Source organism: Capricornis sumatraensis, chromosome 22 (genome assembly GCF_032405125.1).
Source record: "Capricornis sumatraensis isolate serow.1 chromosome 22, serow.2, whole genome shotgun sequence".
NCBI lineage: Eukaryota > Metazoa > Chordata > Mammalia > Artiodactyla > Bovidae > Capricornis > Capricornis sumatraensis.
In genome coordinates, this window is record NC_091090.1 from 38422763 (window position 1) to 38436107 (window position 13345).

The 13345-nt window shown below is 39.4% G+C and overlaps 1 non-coding gene and 1 pseudogene across 1 annotated transcript; one reads left to right on the top strand and one right to left on the bottom strand.

Moving 5' to 3' along the window:
* Positions 1 to 1745: 1745 nt before the first annotated feature.
* LOC138069489 (placental prolactin-related protein 3-like) lies at positions 1746 to 13068 on the bottom strand (annotated as a pseudogene).
* Positions 8696 to 8804, top strand: LOC138069848 (U6 spliceosomal RNA). The gene has a single exon (XR_011144116.1). It is a non-coding gene; the product is annotated as a U6 spliceosomal RNA (small nuclear RNA).
* Positions 13069 to 13345: the final 277 nt, after the last annotated feature.

Genomic DNA, 13345 nt, shown 5'->3' on the forward strand with positions numbered 1-13345 from the left:
TTTAGAGTGTTTATGATACATGGGTTTCCTGTGTGTCAGCTAGTAGGCAGCTGACTGTAGGCTGCTTAATATTCTCCAGATGATGCTTGCAGAGTGAGGGAAACAGAGAGGCTCTGGTGACTACTGCAGGTGGGGAGCTGTGGGTTCCAGAACATTTCCCCTGATTAAAAAGAAAACTATGAATTTGGGGATCCCCAACTTGTGAATGTCCTGGAAAATTAAAAGGATAACCCTCAAGGGAAACACTTGTCAGTCAGGGGGAATTTCAGATCAGTCCATCTGGACCAAGAGAAGGCTATTCCCATCTCGTTACCATCTACCCTGTTCCAACATGGCCAAGGAATGAAGATCCAGAGAGGGAGAGAGAAGGAACCGTGCAGAAATGGACACATCTGCACTTCCTGATAGGTCCCCTGGGCCTCAGCAGGGGAGAGGGAAACAATGAATAGGCTGAATATGAGATGGAGCTGACACTTGACTGACCTGGACTTGTGAAACCCAGAGTGATGGAATGTGTGGAATGGCTGCAAGGTGATGCAGGAGATGAGGATGCAGTGGAGTGTGGGTGACGACAGCCCCTGGAGGAGGATGAGCCAGATCACGTTTGTATCTGCTATGGTCTCAAACTTTGTGTCCCCCAGAAGTTTCATATGATGAAATCCTGATTCCCATGGTTATGGTAACCCTAGGTGGGGCCTATGTGAAGTGATGGAGTTATAAGGATGAAGCCTCTTCAATAAGATGAGTGCTTTTATATATAAGAGACACACAGAGCTCCCGAGCCCTCCCCCCGTGTGAGGATACAGTAAGAAGTGTATGACCAGTAAGGATCCTGCATGACCATGCTGTGGAAATCCATTTCCATTGTTTTTAAGCCTGTGTTATTGCAACCCAGAAGGACTAAGACAGCATCCTAACAATCTTTAGACAGTTCAGTAAACCTCATGCTATTTATATGAAGGTGTGAAGCACTTATATTGTCTGATGTAACATTGTGATAGTTGGTTGAGAGTTCATGGCTGGCTTTCATAAAGAATCTTGAGAATTCTCTTGGTAGTATGACCAGAACGATGAACAATTGTCTAATTCTTTGATTCTAATAACTTGACCAGAATAATTGACTGTGATTCTGAAGTAATATCTTAATGGTCTTCTTTGTAATGCCAGCTTCTGCTGCTGCTGCTGCTGCTGCTGCTGCTGCTGCTGCTGCTGCTGCTGCTGCTGCTGCTGCTTAGTCGCTTCAGTCGTGCCCGACTCTGTGTGACCCCATAAATGGAAGCCCACCAGGCTCCCCTGTCCCTGGGATTCTCCAGGCAAGAACACTGGAGTGGGTTGCATTTCCTTCTCCAATGCACGAAAGTGAAAAGTTTAAGGGAAGTCGTTCAGTCATGTCTGACTCTTAGCGACCCCGTGGACTACAGCCTACCAGGCTCCTCCGTCCATGGGATTTTCTAGGCAAGAGTACTGGAGTGGAGTGCCAGCTTCTGCTACTTGTGACTAATTTTAATAGAGCTTCATTCTCTCAATTGTAGGGGTGGATTTTCTTTTGATTTTCTATTAAATGAAGATAAGAAATGTTAACAAATTGGCCTCTTAGATTTTGACATCTGTACAGAGTCTGTGTTTATTTTTTTTAAAGGAGACCAATTTCACAGAGCATACATTAAAAAGCTATAAGTTCAAAAAAGCTTGCTATGGGATACATCATCATGACCACCTCAGAGCCGGATGGGATGGATGTGGATTTAGCACGAATTGGTGATTCGGCATCCCAGCATCTTCGTGTATGTGTCAACTTTACGTGAATCCCTATGCAGGCACTTGAACAGCTTATAAAATGCAGAATGGCGCACATCTTCATCGCTGGACTGCAGGGATGGGAGTGCACACCAGTAAAAGCAAGCCTTCAACATCTTCCACCTTACTGGAACAATAATCTGAGTGTTCAAAGGATAAAGACTTCTTATGGGTTTTATTAGGATTTGCTTTTTTTTTTTCCTTTGCTTCTAATTATCAAATTAAGATTTGGGGAAGACAAACGTATATAAAATTCTCTATATGTGGATTTTGAAGCCAGTCTATGAAAAAACTATTAGGAGTCTAAAATGGAGAAACATAACTCAAGATTAGTTTTAACTTCCTCTTTTCTTCCTTCCCACTCTCATCCTTTGATTTGAGCAAAACAGAGAAAGAAGACAGTTGGAACTTCAATAGCATACGTCCTGGGTTACTTTGAAGAAAATGCTGATCTTGGAAATTCTGTTCTCTAGCTCTCTTACTATTGAAAATATTTCAACCACCTGTGCCCAGGAAGAGCCAAGCTTTTGGTGGAATTGTGTGCATTGCAGGGAAGGCTGCCCATGTGAAAAATTGCAGTGAAGTTCTGATTCCTTTACAGTAGAGTCTATCACTATGAATGCCTAGGCTCCTGCTTTATGTAGTAGCAGTCTAGCGTATAGAAGTCATGAATCTTTTTCTTACAAAATGAGATAATTCCAAACACCTTATGCATTACAGACGTCACCTCTTTCATTGATAAGCAAAGCAAGAAAGCCCTCTGCAGGATGCTCACCTGGCAGACTTGCCTCTCTATGAGTGCTTTAAGTTCTAGTAGATTTTTCACACTCTCTCTGGCACTTGATACGATAGTATCTGAGAGTTCTTTCATACTCCGCAGGTCCGCGAGTAGATGATACAGAGGTCTATTCCAGGAGTACAGTAACATGAGTATCCACTTACTAAGGTCTTCAATCTAAGCAACCAGAAGACACAGTCTCATTAAAATAATCATAATTCAGTGGTTTTAGTATCATGTGATCTTTTTTCAGAGCAGCCAACCTAAATAATTTGGTTATTCCTGTGTGTATGCAGAGATTTTTGAAGATAGTAAAAGTTTCAAGATTATAAAATGGAAGCTATTAGTTCACACTTTGCTGAATTATTAAAAATCTAGGTTATTTTAGGAACTAATTCTTCTGATGCATTCTAATTTATAACATGAAGAATTTTCTTTTTTTTCTGAAATTTTACCACCACTCAGAGAGTTCTTTTATGTTTGTATGTTTGTGTGAGAGAAATCTAAGTATTTTATGGCAAATCATTATGTGCCTGCAGTGCCTAACCCAGGAAAGAGGGATTCCACCTGTGCCCACATCATTGTCACCCAGTGATTCATTCATATTAATGAATCAAGTGAGTCATTCATATTGATGTTTGATCGGTAATTGTTTTATGATATTACAGCAAAGAGACAATGAAAAGACATGATTTTCCTAAACTGGCTTTCTCTCCTCAGTTGATCCCAACACCAGCCCCCTGCTGACATCAGAGCAGTCTGTTCTGTTGACATGTCTCCAGGCAGAAAATGGCACAACGTTGTCTTTAGTTACAGCATCAGTGGGATTCACAATGGAGGGTTCCCGCCCCTCCGCCCCCCCCCCCCCCCCCCCCGCCAGTTCACTACTACTAGCAGAATTGAGCCTGAAAATCCCGGGGGCTGAAGATCTCTAGTTAATATGCTTGATTTCTTTACAGCCATGAACTGTTTTACTGGTAAAGAACAGAGAAGTGAATAGGATTAAATTAGTAATGCACATAAAGTGCTTAGTAAATGTATGGCCATATAGTAACTCTCAATAAACTTTAAATTTAAGCTTATTGAACAATCCCTCCTCTTCTTCCTCTTCGGCCTTTTTTCTTTACTTGATCATCCTCATTACTAATGAGCTTAACAGAGGAAAAGAATGCTGGTATCATTAAGAAGGTTGTAGAGAGAGAAGATAGTATTTTAATGGGGGATGTGTGTTAAAAGTTTTTAAATAATGTTAGGAGGAAGGATAATACATGAAATCATAAAGGAGAGATTATAATGGTGAAAATTTGGAGTTGCCATAAATGATTGAGGCTTGATATGTAAACTGTGTTGTCCTCAGAACAGAGCCATTGTTGCGGACATGAGAAGCAAAGCAATGTTTTATAGGCCATTGTGGAGGAGACTTATAAATTAAAAGGTGACAGAAGAGTCATTGAGAATGATGAATGAAGGAGGTGTCAGAGAAGTAGAAGCAGAATCAGGAGAGCCTTGAAAGGCAGATGTGGTGGCTTGGGTGGTGTGGTATAGGACTCCCACTTAGCAGTCACTAGTAACAGGGAGTACTCAAAACTGGGGTATTTCTTACATATTCATGAATTTTGCAATCTTATATTTTACACATGGAAGTTCCCATTCATTTCCTGTTTTTGTACAGTATAATGGCTGCAATCCTGTGTCTAATGCATTGGTTGAACTAAAGTTGTCTGCATGGACAATTTATAGATCTGTTATTTATCTTGCTACTACAGATCATTAGTCATCCCTTGATTTCACTCATGCTTCATCAAGTGCATAATATAATTTCTCTTCAGTTGCTTATGGTTCCTCCACCATTTTCTGCATGTACAGTTACCATAACCTCTAATATTATGAAGCCTGGTAAGCTACATACTGTCTCATTCGATCCAGTTAAAAACCCAGGTGAAAGACTCACATTTGCTTCTAGGAGTTTTTCTCTTTCTTCAGAAGTGTGGAGGGAATTGCTGTGGCAGCTGTTGGTGGCATTGATATAGTACAGTTTTCCCTGGGCATATTTTACATCCTGAAAGTGATCAGGCAATTAGTTAGGGTTGTTGGGCATTCAGTAGGTGAACCCATTATCAGAACATCAATATGTTTGACAGTCGTGTAATTTTAATAAGCAGGCATCACAAAATTTGAAAGTCATCCTTTTCCTACTTTTTCTATACATTGTCTCTATATAAATGATTTTACATATAACTTTTCTAAGTTCAACCTTTTCCATTCTCTTTTTTTAATCTGTTTTTGTTTTGTTTTGTTTTTACTTTTTAGTATTTGAACCAAATATAGTAGTCTTGAACCAATACTTGGTGCTTCCCAGGTGACAGTGGTAAAGAACATTCCTGTAAATGCAGGACATGTAAGAAGACTCAGGCTTGATCCCTAGGTGAGGAGCATCCCTTGCAAGAGGGTAGAGCAGCCTACTCCAGTATTCTTTAATAGAAACCTTTAGCGCCACTTTTTATTAGCTGTCTGCTCTACTTGGTGCTCCTTGATTGACCTAAAAGAATGAACATACAACTTTCAAATACTTTCATTAGAAACAGAATAATTGTTTCCAATTGTAAACTCCCCTCCTATTGTAGCTCTAAAGCTATTCACTGCAAATCTTAAAACAATAATTTGTAGCATTAAAAAAACTACCAGTATTTGTTTTTGTGACCAGGATTCAGCTTTGTTTAACATGTTCCATCCACCAAGCTCACTGCAGAGCAGTTCTCATCTATTGGCTATTTACTCTGAGCCTGGAGAAGAAAGCCCAGAGAGACACTGAAGGACCAGAAAATCAACATGCTTCCTTTTTCCCAGTCCCACCTAAAGGTGCTTTGTGTCAGGTAGTATTGTGGACTGAATGTGTGTTCTTCAACTTCATGTGTTAGAGCCCTAACTGCCAAAGTACTGTGTTTTGAAATGGACCCTAGCCCACCAGACTCCTCTGTCCATGGGATTTCTCAGGCAAGAATATTGGAGTGGCTTGCCATTCCCTTCTCCAGGGAATCTTCCAGACCCATGGATAGAACCCAGGTCTCTCACATTGAGGGCAGATTCTTTACCATCTGAGCCACCAGTGAAGCCCATTAAGGATAAATGAGCTCTTAGGGTGGAACACTGAAGCAATATGTTTAGTGTCTTCATGAAGAGAAACACCAGAGAATTACCTCTGTGTCTCTGTGTCTCTGTGTCTTTTCCTCTATCTCTCTTCCCCACCCTCCACCCTGTGTGAGGATGCATGGAGAATCCAGCCTGGGAGGAAAGAATTCTTACCAGAACCTCATCTTGCTGGTACCGTGATCTGGAACTTCTAGCCCCCAGAACTGTGAGGAAATAAATTTCTTTTGTTTATTCCACTGAGTCTATTGTATTATTTTATGGCATTCGTGGCTGACAAATACAAAATCATTTATTTTGGAAATTTACTGAAGAAAATGAATGAAAGGAAATTGAAAAAGCTATTGCACTTCTTAGGAATCCTTGAGATTTCACAAAACTAATCCTTTCTTCGTATTCCGCATCTTATGAGCTGACGGCTTCTTTGACCTAGAGACTGTGTTATTTGAAGTTTGGCTGATGCAGCGTTCTTGTTGAAAGGACAGTATAGCCCAGTCACTTATGCAAGGGTTCCATCTGGGAGCCTGGCAGGCTATAGTCCATGGGGTCACAAGAGTCGGAAACGACTTAGCAACTAAACCACCACCACAGTACTTACAAACTCATTGAACATTATTCTGGAATGCTTAAAGATGTTGTGGGACAGCCTGGAGGCATTGAGTGCCAGTACTGTACGGGATTCCAGGGGGATGTCAGTCACGTTAGGACAGGAAGACTGGTATGAGTTGCCATGGCACAGGAGCAGATTTGACATGACCAGCAGCAGAAGCAGGCAGGACCCTGTTTAATTAAAAACATGAGCCATTCTGAGATGATCTAGTCACCTGAGGTTATCAAATCCATCCCGTGGAGGGAAGCCTTCTCCTTCCCTGTTGCTCTGAGCAGGAGTTGGTACTGTAGTATCTGTGTTGGGGAAGAAGGAGTGTTTTCTGTGTCAATTTAAAAGGATGATGATATTTGCACAGATAGATAGTTGGAGAAGCATGTTACTCCCTGTAATTTTATATTGCTCCCAGAAGTACTTCTGTGCTCTGCAAACATTTGGAACTTAATTCTGAGCCAGAGTTTTCAGGCCATTTTTTTAAGACAGTTTAATGTTTGGAGTCTGCAGACTTTGGTAGCAAGGCCCTCTAGGAATTTGTAATTTTTTCACTGTACATTGACTAATGCTTGCATTTTAGACACTGAAATGACAAGAAAAGTCCAGTTGATCTGTGTGGTTTACCATCACACTGGGGTAAGAGGAAACACATTACTGACTGATTACTACTATTAAGTACAAAAGAGAATACTAAGAGAAAAGGATATTGCACCTTGGATCTGCTCACTCACCTTAGTAACCCGATGCATGTTTTTGATACTTTCCCAAAAGCTTTAAAAGCATCTTAAAATTTGTGTTTCACAAGAACCCTGTGAGATTGCCTTAATCTTCACTATGATCATCAAGTTATGTTAATGAAGATGCAATGACTTGGAGAGGGCAAGTAATTTTCCCCAGGTCCCATTATTAGCAGATGCAGGTGACTGGGCACCAATACACTCATCTGTTCACTTCCTGATGTCACATCACACATGCCAGTGGGCTCTCAGTCTGCATGTGTGCAACCAGGACCACATCCAGAGCTTGATGACTGTGCTTAGGAGAAAAATATTTTGTCTTTGACTGCAAAACAAAGTGACCCTAGAATGCTGGTTTTATCCACTTGTTCTGCTCTGTCTATAAAACATTCACTGTTACAGTCTTTGACAATTATCAGGGTGGGGGCCTGGTTCTCCTGGCTAGCCTTTCTTCTAAGCACCTTGACAGTTCTTCTACTTTTATGCATCTTTAATCTTCTTGTTACATTTATTTCTTCAAGAAAACAGCAAATAAATCTCCAAATGGTAACACAAGAATATTACCTGGTCATCACCCAAGACAACGTCATCAGCTCTATGAACAAAGCCTGTCCTTTCCTGACTTTGACTTTTTAGGGACACAGTTTATCTGTCTGATGGAGTACATCCTGACAACCCATGGGACTTAGTATCTGAACCGTCTCCAAGCATCTCCTCTTTGACAGTAGAACTAGACCTTCATGCTTCCGTGATGTATTGTAATATTTCAGAAATTACTCCTGGCCCTACCTTTGCCCAACAGAACCATAAAATCATAGACACTTGCAAGTGTGATTTTAATATTACTTTTCCTGTCTGTCCTTTGTAAGTAAGCAGAATTTAAGTCTGAAGTGAGCAAGAATTGAGTTTGAACAAGAGAACTGATAAAATAGAGATTTTATCCTGCTGAATGAGATCTGAACATGATTCTTTTTCCAATTCACCAAATAGTGGTCATTAATTAAGGATAAGATATTAGCATTCCCTGGTGGCTCAGAGGTTAAAGCGTCTGCCTCCAATGCGGGAAACATTGGTTCGATCCCTGGGTTGGGAAGATCCCCTGGAGAAGGAAATGGCAACCCACTCTGTTATTCTTGCCTGGAGAATCCCATGGACAGAGGAGCTTGGTAGGCTACAGTCCACAGGGTCCCAGAGTCCGACACGACTGAGTGACTTTGCTTTCACTTTCAGGTTTTCTCTGCTCTTAGTTAGTATAAAGGGGCATGGTATCTAAGAATAAAATGGTTATTTAAAATTAGGTGATGAAAATAAAAGGAGTGGTTCTTAAAAGGAAGACATTTAAGTCTGAGAAATTTAGAATTATCTCTCTCATCAACTAAAGAGCTTATTGAGTCAGGCAAGGAGAATAATATCTTGTATAACATGGACATATTTGTGTGCATCTATTTCTGTGTACATATACATGTGTTATGCATAAATATATGCTTAATTCCTTCTTGGAACTTTGGACCTTATACAATTCTATTTTATTAGAGGCAGCAAATAGCACAGAATACCCTAATTCCTAATGTAATTAATCATTTATTGGTAGATGACTAACTATATGATTTTTTTTCCTGTTAAAATGTTATTCCTGTGTTTGCCTTGGTAGCACAAATATTAAAAAGTTGGAATAATACTGAGAAGATTAGCATGGCCCCTGCCCAAGGATGACACACACATTTGTGAAGCCTTCCATATTTTTCTGTAACAACTTTGAGGGATGAGACTGAAAGGAAGGGGGCAAGGAGATTCAAGATCCAGGGGATGTAAGTATACCTATGGCTGATACATGCTGATGTGTGGCCGAAAGCAGTACAGTATTGTAAAGCAATTACCCTTCAATTAAACATCAACAAATTTAATTATTAAAACTGTTATTGAGAATCATATAACAGGTTCAGATATCCAATTTATGACTAAAGAGGATCTGACTGGAAACTGATGATATAAATTATCATTGGTTAGTGATTCATTAACTTTATAGTTGCATGAGAAAAATAAACTAACAAACATTATTGTCTGTGATTCAGTGCCATAGCAAGCTACAATCCTTCTCTGCATTTGACTTTAGGTGGCATAGTGCCCAAACTGAAACTGAGGCTGTTCCCAGAGGCGCACAGTCGTGAGTCCTGCCCAGGGTGTTTGTTCCTGATGCTGGAGGCTTCTGTTCGCTGGTCACTAAGGCCGAAATTTTCTCTGCTGAGCATTCTCTGGTTCTAACATGTGCAGTAGTCTTTATATTTTGGTTTTATAATTTGATTCTCTTATTCTTTTGATCAGACTACCAAGTCTCTTTATGATTTTCCGACCCTTTTGTGCTTTGATTTTTCTGATGCTCATTAGTGTATTTGCTTCCATGTCTACCTCTCTAAGTAGTTTTCAGCATCTACATAAACCCTACCCTATTCTCTTACTGTCTGGATTTTGATGTTTAGCATCAGCATATTTTATGAACTTCATTTTCCTTCTGGGGCAGTTTCTGGTATACAGCTTAAGCTGGTTGGCTCCTATCTGGCCTGTTCGTGTTGTCTCCAAACAATTAGAGAAATCTGCTTTCTTTCTAGGCAATACAGCCCCTTGATTTGATACCATTGCTAATTTTCTGTTATTTCACTTCCTGCCTCATAAGCTTTGTCTTTCTCAATCTACTGTAACTTGAGTACTATATGCCTCTATGTTGTTATTACTATTTTAAATGAATACCAACCTAGTATAGCAGAGAATTAAAGGGAAGAAAATTATAGTAGTATTAGTAATAACACATTCCCCCAAATTATAATCCAGTAATGCTCCCAGTTTTAAATGACTTTCTATCCATGTATTATTGAGGTCCCCTACTCATTTTTCCTTCGTAGGTGTTTCAATTTTGAAATAGAATGTAGAAAACAATGGAGTGGAAAATTCTGGAAATCACCTTGGATTTTATATGCTTCAAGATCAAGTATGTAATTATTAGTTTTTTGTAGTTAGTAGGGTATTCTTAGCACATATAGCTCACTGTAGGGTGATTGCTATCGAGTGAAGGACGTATACTGGGAACTGCAGTCACCAAACAGGTGTTGGAAATAAAGCAATGCCAGGAAGACACAGGCTTCTGTTCTGGAAGGAAAACCTTACAGTGTCTGTCATCTACAGTCCACTCTTCAGATTTTTCAAATCATTTACTCTTCCTCTGTTCATTTAATAATTTGGGTTGTTTTGATTTCTTTTCCTACTGAGTTGCATGGGTCTCTTATATATACTTGGATACGAAGCCCTTACCAAATATGTGATTTGCAAAATTTTTCTTTTTCATTCCATAGGTTTCCATTTCATTCTATGGATGGCTTCTTTTACTATGCAAAATGTTTTGAGTTTGATATGGTCTCACTAGTTTATTTTGCAGTTCTTGCCTTTGCTTTTGATGACTGAGTTGTTTGAGTTGCTTGTATTTTGGAAAGCAATCTTTTATCAGTTGCTTTATTTGCTATTATCTTCTGCCATTCTTACCAAAACACATAGACTGGCTGAATGGATATGAAAACAAGACCCATATATATGCTGTCTACAAGAAACCCACTTCAGTCCTAGAGACACATACACACTGAAAGTGAGAGGATAGAAAAAGATATTCCATGCAAATGGAAATCAAAAGAAAGCAAGATTGGCAATTCTAGTATCAGAAATAATAAACCTTAAAATCAAAACTATTATAAGAGATAAAGAAGGACACTACCAAATGATCAAGAGGTCAGTCCAAGAAAAAGCCATAACAATTTTAACTATTTATGTACCCAACATAAGAGCACCTCAATACGCACATTCCATTCAAATGCAGAAGAATACAGTTTCTCTCAAATGCACATGGAGTATTATCCTCATCTTGAGTCACAATCAAACCTCAATAAACTTAAGGAAATTGAAATTATTTCAAGCATTTTCTCTGACCACAACACTATTAGACTAGATATCGATAATAGGAAAAAATAACTTTAACGAACACAAACACATGGTGACTAAACAACACATTTCTAAACAATGAAAAGGTTACTAAAGAAATAAGGGAAATCAAAACATTCCTAGAAACAAAGAACAATGAAAACATAATGATCTAAAACCTAGAGGATGCAACAAAAGCAGTTCTAAGAGGGAAGTTTATAGTAATACAAATCCTACCTCAGGAAACACATTGAATGGACAACCTAACTTTACATATCTTTAACTCTTTTTAAATTTCTCTTGTCAATGTCTTAAAGGTTGTGTATAAAATTTTACACACAAGTTAAGTTTATTTCTTATTTCTTAAGTTTATTTCTCAGTGTTTTATCTTTTTTTGATGCAATAGTAAATGGGATTGTTTTCTTTATTCCACTTTCTGATAGTTCATTGTTGATATATAGGTCAGCAACTGAGTTTCGTATATTGGAATATAGTAAACATAATGTATGCTACACCTTTAAAGAATAGACATCTTCCCACAAATAAGACATGTAGATGATCAAGAGGTATATGACAAGATGCTCAGCATCACTAATAATCAAAGGAAATGCAGATCAAAAGCACAAGAGATATCACCTCATACCTGTTGGAAAGGGTAGTACCAAAAATGTAAGAAAAGACAAATGTTATTGAGGATGTGGAGAAAATGAGTGCTTATGCATTGTTGGTAAGGAGGTATACTGGTGCAACTCCCACAGAAACATACTGTGGAGTTTCCTCAAGAAATTTAAAAGAGAACAGTTATGTGATCCATTATCCCACTTCTGGATATATAGTCAAGTAAGTGAAATCATTGTCTCAAAGAGAGATCTGTATTCCCATGCTCACTGCAGCATTATTCACAGTAGCCTTGTTATAGAAACAACAATCTTTCAACAGGTGAATGTATTAAAACAATGTGATGTGACATGTACAGGAAAATATTATCTAGCCGTTAGAAAAAGAAAGAAATCCTTCCATTTCTGGCAACTGGATGGAACTGGAGGGTATTATGCCAAGTGAACTAAGTCAGAGAAAGACGAATACCATAGGATCTCAAATATAAGGAATTTCAAAAACAAAAGATGGAACTCAGAGTAGAAAAATGATCGCCAAAGACTGGAGGGTAGGACAAATAGGGAGAGATTTTTAAAGGTTAAATTTTTTTGTGTATAAAAAATTAATGTCTGAGTATCTAAGTTTGAACTTCATGATCTATCATGAGATCTAATCATGAGATTGAACAAGCTCTGGGAGTTGTTTATGGACAGGGAAGCCTGTGTAGCCAGAGTCCATGGGGTCACATAGAGTCGGACACCACTGAATGAATGACTGAACTGAAGAGAGTAGAACTTATCTGCGTTGTTCTCAAAAAGCAAAAGTTAAACGTGTATGGTGATGACAGTGTTATGTAATAGAAAGGGAAACTTGTTTTTAATACATGCACAAATCAGGGTGTACAAGATGATGGAGAGGTAGGTGGAAGTGGAGTACACCTGTCTCCACTGATGCATCAAGAACGTCTAAAGATGCAGCAGTTCCCTCAGAAGACCAGGTGAATACTGGCAGGACTCCCTGACTACTGAGAAGGAATATCCGGATCCATATGGAACTCGGTAGGACAAAGGAAAGAAGGGACAAGGAGGAAGGGAAAAGAAGGAGCAGAGCAAGTGGGACCAGCCTGCACCTGGGAGAGAAGAAGCTGAAGCGCAGGGGAGAGATCCCCACGTCCATGGCCATCCACTGGGATGAGGGAGGCATTTGAAGCTGTTGGAGAGTGAACTAACTAATCTGTCACAGTCTAAACAGAGTGAGAACCACATAGACAAGCCATGCTGCAGCCTTTCATACCTCGGACAGGGTTGTAAGTCCACTGGTGTCCACGGAAGCTGGGAGATGGAGCCATGGGGATTGCAGAATGACTGTTGTCTGTTGGGAGACAGCAGGATTGGATGGGATAGAGGAAATCTGCTGCATGGACAGCTTCTTAAGGAAAACCAGGAGGACATATAATAGGGTTCCACTGCCTGTGGAGTAGAGCTGTCTCTTTCTCCATGCTGGTGCCTGCAGGTTGAGAAATAGAGCAAGACTTTAGTGAGTGTGGTCCTTGAGTGCCTGATGCACTAATCAATGGAGAATTTTGAATGTCTATATACCAGACCCTAACCTATTCTCTATCTAAATTTTGTGTTTTAGCATCGTAATGTTTTTATGAACTTAAATTTCTTCTCGTAGAGTTTCTGGTTTACAAATTAAGCCAGTTCCTCACATCTGGCTCATTCTTGG